This window comes from Portunus trituberculatus, chromosome 11 (genome assembly GCF_017591435.1).
Source record: "Portunus trituberculatus isolate SZX2019 chromosome 11, ASM1759143v1, whole genome shotgun sequence".
Lineage (NCBI taxonomy): Eukaryota > Metazoa > Arthropoda > Malacostraca > Decapoda > Portunidae > Portunus > Portunus trituberculatus.
Window position 1 is genome coordinate 1,506,728 of NC_059265.1, and position 7,503 is coordinate 1,514,230.

At 42.4% G+C, this 7,503-nt stretch overlaps 1 long non-coding RNA gene across 1 annotated transcript in view; it reads left to right on the forward strand.

Annotated features, from left to right (window-relative positions):
* The first annotated feature begins 7,052 nt into the window (after positions 1 to 7,052).
* LOC123502347 overlaps positions 7,053 to 7,503 on the forward strand; it is a 3,683-nt gene continuing 3,232 nt past the window's right edge. Inside the window, exon 1 of the long non-coding RNA XR_006673963.1 lies at positions 7,053 to 7,107. This is a non-coding gene — a long non-coding RNA (uncharacterized LOC123502347). The remainder of the gene's footprint in view (positions 7,108 to 7,503) is intronic.

Here is a 7,503-nt window from a genome sequence, read left to right on the forward strand (position 1 = left end):
AGAAAAAATGAGAAATAAAGGTGGAACAGGAGAAGAAGCCAAGGTGTAATATTTAGGTAAGTGTCCCTTTTAATCCTAACGTTGTTTATAATGCATACTGTTGGTTTTGGGATAGATTTGGGGTATTTTAAGCTTGTTCATTAGTGTTGCAGACTGTTTGGAGTGTTATAAGTATGCTTTGGGGTTCATTTCGTTTGTTTTCAGTATATGTTAGATCTTTTAGGTATATTTTACGTATTTTGAGAGTGTTGATTGAGGTGTGTGTAAATATTAGCATGTTTTGAGTGTGGTTTGGGAGAACTTTGAGGGGTTGGTTGGTGTTCTGAGTGGGGTTTGTGTTTGTTATGAGTGTTATAAGTGGTGGGGGTGTTAGTGGTCTTTTGGGTGTGTGTGGGGGTTATTTCAGTAAATATTGGGTGTTTCTAGTGAGTTTGGAGGTATTTTAACCTGTTCTGTGTTTTCTTAGTGTGTTTTGGAATGTTATTGAGTTTTTAAGAGGGTTTGGGTGTGTGTGGTTTGTCGTGGGTGTGTGTAAGAGTGAATTAGGCCTATACAAGGATTTTTCAGTATGTTTTGAGGCCATCAACAGGCTAGCTCAGTGTCAGTGGGCCCTTATAACAAGTGTCCATTATTGATTACCCGCTTCGTTCCCAGGTGACGACAGGCAGAATGAGGTGGACGTGGCGGAGGCTGTGGGCGGTCAATTCACGGCGCAGGTTACCCACACCTTGCACCACGCTGACTGCCCGCCGCTGTTCACTAAAGTCGGGCAAGCCTGTGTCTCCGTGTTCTGCCCTGGATATAGGAGTAAAGGAAGTTGTGGTTTTGTTGTTGTTGTTCTTGTTTTTCTGTTAAGATTTGTTTCTCTCTCTCTCTCTCTCTCTCTCTCTCTCTCTCTCTCTCTCTCTCTCTCTCTCTCTCTCTCTCTCTCTCTCTCTCTCTCTCTCTCTCTCTCTCTCTCTCTCTCTCTCTCTCTCTTCTCTCTCTCTCTCTCTCTCTCTCTCTCTCTCTCTCTCTCTCTCTCTCTCTCTACTACTACTACTACTACTACTACTACTACTACTACTACTACTACTACTACCGTTCTTTGAGTGAGGATAGGTCGTGTCAGGTCACGACGCGTTACGTCAGCAGGTTCCCACGCCTGTCCCTTCTTGCATATATTCTGACCTGCTCTGTTTGGTGAGGTGACGTGGGGCAAGGCTTACCCACCAGTTGTATGGCTCTATCGGGGCGATGTGATGCAGCTGAACATTCATTTATCCTTCTACGCCACCCTCGTGCAACACTTCAACCACCACCGTCAGTGTGTGTGTGTGTGTGTGTGTGTGTGTGTGTGTGTGTAGGGATGATATTGGTAACTTGGGTGTCTGTAATGTGTTTTGGGTGAGCTTTTATATTTTGAGGTGTTGCAGGGTGTTTTGTGTTAGTTTTGAGTGATTTAAGTTGTTTGTGTGTGTGTCAGTTGTGTATGGTGTGTTTTGTGGTGTGGTGTCAGTATTGGTGCATACTGTGTGCTTGTAGTGAATTGTAAGTGCGTTTATTGGTACTATGAGGTTTTTCATGTTGGCAGTATCCAAGGGATTTGACAAAGCTAGGTTCAATGATTTCAAATTGTTGACCATTATAACAGGTTCGGCAGTGTTCCAAATTGATATGGACAGTAAACTGAACAATTGTTTTGGTATTTTGTAAGCACGATCGACAATTTGGAAGTGATCATTGAGTGGGTAGGTTTGTGTGTGGGTGGGGTTAATTCACAGTACATAAGCCGGAGAACATTAAGATGAAAATAATGACAAATATTTAATGTGATTCGCAATGTACATAGAGGTGGATGAAATTGAGCAACCTTGCTTATTGTAGGCAACATTAATGAGGACCTTTGACTGTCTGTGTGGGAGTGTAAATTTTGTTGTTTCACGGTTACTTGTATTTCAAGGAAACACGGAGAGCTAAGATGAACAGCATTGTGGTAACTTACTGCTAGGGTTTCTCTCTTAAAACACCATCTAGTCAATCTAAATTTACCTTACGATAGTCTAAACCATGAATAATAGTGATGTTAAAATACAAAGCCAGCATTTCACCCACAGAGTGCAATAGTGGCAGAGCTGCAGACGACCCCCACACGGAAGAGCAACAACAATCAGTCAGTCAGTCAGTCAGTCAGTCAGTTCTCCCACAGTGCTGGCAGTGGTATTCCGAAGCAGCGCATGTGTGACGGCATCAATGATTGCTGCAGTAACGGAGAGGTGAGGAGAAGGCCTTGCTTTTGTCAGTATCTAACATAAGGCTTAACTCATGCCCTGAACTCCTTTGTTTCATATAAAAGTTGCAGATTTTCTTACATTGTATACACTACAATACAAAATCACAACTTGACACTACTGAAGCAAATGCCTTTCTTGTGGCAGGATGAGTTTGTGCAGCTGTGTGGCATTGAGGAGTGCCGGGAGAAGAATGTCGGGTGTGTGTGAGCCTGTTTACATCAACACTCGAGAGTCATACTACTGCCAGTGCCGGCCATGCAGGGTACAGACACGTGTCAGAAAGTTCAAGTGTGAAGGTGAGGCCTCCTGAACTGTCAATGTCACTCTACGGTCTGTCTTCTTAAACTTGTCAGTCCTTCACCTCTTCATTTAGCAGCAGCCTAAAGAAGTTAGTGTGGTATTTTGTTATTGTTGGCATACATCAACATGCATTTTGTCTCACGAGTATTACTAAGATCAGTGATTTACGGATAGGTTGTTCTTTATGATTAAGTATAATTTAATCTTGCCATATGCATTTGTCATGAGTACTGATATAATTTTGTAGTTTTCCTCAACGTATTGTTGAATGTGTTCCTGGAATGCGTGTAAATCTATCCATAAGTTGTAATAAATCTGTGTTTCTGAGAGTGTAATTCTCCACCCTCAGACGTTGACGAGTGCGTGGAGTCGCCCAGATCCTCTCCTGTGGACCATCCCTCAGCAGTGTTCGATCCGCCCAGCAGCAGCAACGGTCAGGAGAAGGCTGTCATTGAAGTGTCAAGTCCCCAAGCTGGCACGGTGGTGGGTGTTGTGCTGGGCTCCCTTGGGGTTCTTTGCCTAGCTGTTGGGGTAAGTCAAATAGTTTTTCACTTCTTTATACTGTGGGGTCTTGCTCTGGTTGTGTTGTGGCTGTGCTGTGGCAAAGATGGCGTAATTAAGCAGTGGGTGAGATTCTTCCAAACTTTAAACAATTCTAAATTGTTCTTGACACACTGAGAATATTCCATTACTGTAAAGTTTGCCGACTTACTTCATTTTTTTTTCATCTCACCTGCAACATTTTCAGTGTACAGATGTTTGTCGGGTTCCTGAAGATTCGGCGACGTGTTATCATCCATGCAAGCTTCCCCAACCCAGCCAGTGTACCACAAGACAACAGGCAGTGAGGAGGACGGGAGGAGGGAGCGAGCGGCTGCATGCACTATTGAACGGGACAGCATTACATTCTTCCCACAGTTGTATGACTACACTGAAGCAAGCGTAGAATAAAGTGTTGAGTGACCATGATGTGAGTATTGTGGTTTGTACATTACACTTTTATCTCCTCGTGTGTCATTTTAAAAGGTTTTGTACTTTTTTGTTATTTTTTTTCAGGACTTATTAATGTTGTCGCCATTTCAATATTGTTCCATCTCTTGTTCCAGGATCCAGCACTACTAACACCAAAGAAGTGAGGGAAGTGTTTGGAGTGAGCGTGCAAGACGTACAACAGACACCAGACTGCTACTGCCGGTGTAGCCAACGGAACAAGAGGAGGCAGAGGAGGAGGAGGAAGAAGAGGAACAAGAGAGTGATTCTTGGAGACGTACCAATGAAGTTCTGCAGGTTGGCCACAAATCTTCCATACTGGTGTAGTGTATTTCATTGATCATTTGTACATTGGGTGGATAAATTTGTAGATTTTGTAGACAGTTGTAGATGTGAAGTGGGTAAGGTTTTTTGCCATGCCTTATCTACACCAGCAGAAAACCGTGATATGTAGAAGTTGTGATAGAAGCATTGTGATAGGAATATACCGTGTACATATGCATAGAGAATTTAAAAGAGGAGAGTGTAGACCAAGAGAGGAAAGTAACCTCTTTTAGAGATTTCAGTGAAAGTTTTGCTGTAGCGTTAGACATATCAAAGGCTTTTGATAGAGTCTGGCATAAAGCTTTGATTTCCAAACTGCCCTCCTACGGCTTCTATACTTTTCTCTGCAACTTTATATTAAGTTTCCTTTCTGACTGTTCTATTGCTGTTGTGGTAGACGGAAACTGTTCTTCTCCTAAATTTATTAATAATGGAGTTCCTCAGGGTTTTGTCTTGTTACCCTCTCTTTCTATTATTCATTAATTAACCAAACTTGTTGCCCTATCTACTCCTACGCTGATGATACCACCCTACACCTTTCCACTTCCTTTCAGAGACGACCAACCAGTCAGGAAGTCAACTGATCACGCAGGGACGCCAAAGAACGCCTGACTTCCGATCTTTCTAAGATTTCCGATTGGGGCAGAGAAAATCTAATAGTTTTCAATGCCTCAAAAACTCAATTCCTCCATCTATCAATTCGACACAACCTTTCAGACAGGTACAGGTCTTCTTCAGTGACACTCAACTGTCTCTCTCTTCCACAATGAATATCCTTGGTCTGTCCTTTTTTCATAATCTTAACTGGAAACTTCACATCTCATCTCTTGCTAAAACAGCTTCTGAGGCATCTCCGCCAGTTTTTCTTGCCCCTCCAATTGCTTACTCTGTATAAGGGCCTTATCTGCACGTGTATGGAGAACTCTTCGCATGTTTGGGGAGGTTTCAGTTACACAGTTTTACTAGATAGGGTGGAATTAAAAGTTCTTCGTCTCATTAACTCCCCTCCTCTGACTAACTGTCTTCAGCCTCTTTTTCACCGCCGAAATGTTGAGTGTCCTTCTCTTTTATCGCTATTTTCATGCTAACTGTTCTACAGATCTTGCTATCTTCATGCCTCCCCTCGTCCTGCGGCCTCGCTGTACAAAGGTTTCTTCTTCTCATCCCTATCGTGTCCAACTTTCCAACGCAAGAGTTAACCAGTACTCCCAATCATTCATCCTTTTCATTGGTAAAATCTGGAACTCCCTACCTGCATCTGTATTTCCGAATTCCTGCGACTTGTCTTCTTTGAAGAGAGAGATATCGAGGCATTTGCTCCTAGTTTTGGCTGATGCTTTTCCACTTTTAGAGAGCCAGCACTCAAGTGGGTTTTTTAATCTTTTCTTTGTTTCTTGCCCTTGGCTGGCGCTCTTCCTACATGAAAAAAAACCTCTCGGGACACAAGTCCTCTGCTCATCACTCATCATTGCCTGGTCACCCCATTATAGGCAGGATATCAACATGTTAGAAGCAGTTCAGAGAAGAGCAACTAGGATGTTACCAGCATTAAAGCGCCTGGAGTATAGAGATAGATTAAAGGAATTAAACATGTTTTCATTTGAGAGGAGATGTATAAGAGGGGATATGATAGAGTTATTTCAAATGTTCTCAGATACAAACTACATAGATGTGAGATCTTTCTTTACCTTAGAGGAGGAAGTAGGACTACAAATCATGGCAGGAAGATTAGAAAGCAAGGCTGCAGGTTAGATAGAAGAAAATATTTCTTTAGTCATAGGGTGGTAGACTTCTGGAATGCATTGCCAGAGAGGGTTGTAAATAGCACTAGTTTGACAATGTTTAAAAACAGATTAGATAAGCACTTAAATTTATTAGATTTATAATTATGTATAGCACTGCATGATAGTTTTTATAAGAAATTGACTATAGTTAAACAAGACATGATCCCCATGTATGGGGATCACAGATTAGAGAGGAATTCACTGCAGGACTTAGCCCTGTTAATGGGCCAAATATTTAGAATTAGTATATAATGTATTGTGTACTTGTAAGTGTATCTTTAAGTACTGATGACGAGGTCGCTGTGCGACTGATACAGGATAACCTAGATGGGCCCTGGTGGCCCTTTGTTATCCTATTATTTATGTTATGTTATGTTATGTTATTGTAATAGGAGTGTACGGTGTACATATGTATATAGTATTTAAGAAAGGAGAGTGTAGACCAAGAGAGGAAGGTAACCTCTTGGGTCACGATTCCTCTGCTCATCACTCATCATTCCTGTTGTGAAGCACAAAGGTATTGTTACGTGTTTCCCAAGATGATGTTTTGTGAGTCTTTCAATGCAATACTTAATTTAAGTGTCTGGCCAGTGTCTTGTAACGTGGTGCAGTTTTTGTTACTTGTATTTATTTTTCATACCTACTGATATGACGATATCTTGTGAATGATACTCCTATATATTTCTAATGGCAACACAATATCTCTTGATATAATAAAATGCATAATGTATCGACTTGTTTTCCTATCAGTTGAAAGAGATGCAAAACAATATCTGGTTTGCAAGTGAAGCGAAATTAGTCAACAATTTGTTGCATGGCGCCACAGCGTCTGAGGTGATATGATGCCACAATATAGTGGCATGGAAATACTAGTAGTAATGTAAACTGACACACTGCCCTCCATGATGGCGAAGGTGGGCAGGTGTGGGTGTTGGCGGTGCTGGTGGAGATATCTACATGCTTGTGTGTAGATAGATATATAAGCTGGTAATTTGATAGGTTCATTCATAGGAAATGGACAACAGTTCGATGGTGTATACACTGCTACAACAATAAACTTATCAATCAATCAATTAAAATCAATCAGTGATGAGTGAGGCTCTCGAGACAAGTTTGCTCTGCGTCACTGGGAGGGATAAACGGTCCTTATTAGAGTCAACGGGGCCCTATACTGATTAGCCTATGTGTAAGTCAAGACAATTACTTCGTGTAGGAACATTTGTAGCATGTACAACAATGATTTAGCGACCTTTTGCGGCTTTTCAAGGTGGATCTGGTGACGTACAATATTTCCATTTGGCAACTCACCACCACCACCACCACCACCGCCGCCAGTGACCAGACGTCCATTTCCTCACCAGACACGAGACCTGTGAACACGGTGACCGCCCCACTTGCCCCACCTAGTCCACCAGCTCCACCTGCTCAGTGAAAGGGTGAGTCTATTAATAGAGTGGAGGAACAAACATGATGGGACAGTGATGGGACGGTAATGGGGCGGATAGTTTAATAGAAAGCTGTATAATAATGCACTGAAGGGGTGACGTGACGTGTGGGAGTGAGTGGATAGTGAAGGGTAGTGAATTAATGGTGCCACAGTGTCATTAGTGATGGGACGGTGATGGGACAGTGACGGGGTGGACAGGCTGTACTAGGAAGGTGTGTCGTGCATTGAAGGAGTCACATGTGGACAGTTAGCTGGTGGAGGGTAGTTAAGGTAGTTAATTAGGCGTATGGTAGTTATAATGCGTGGGAGGGTGGTTGTGTACTGTAGGTGTTATGTGTGTGTGTGTCTCTCTCTCTCTCTCTCTCTCTCTCTCTCTCTCTCTCTC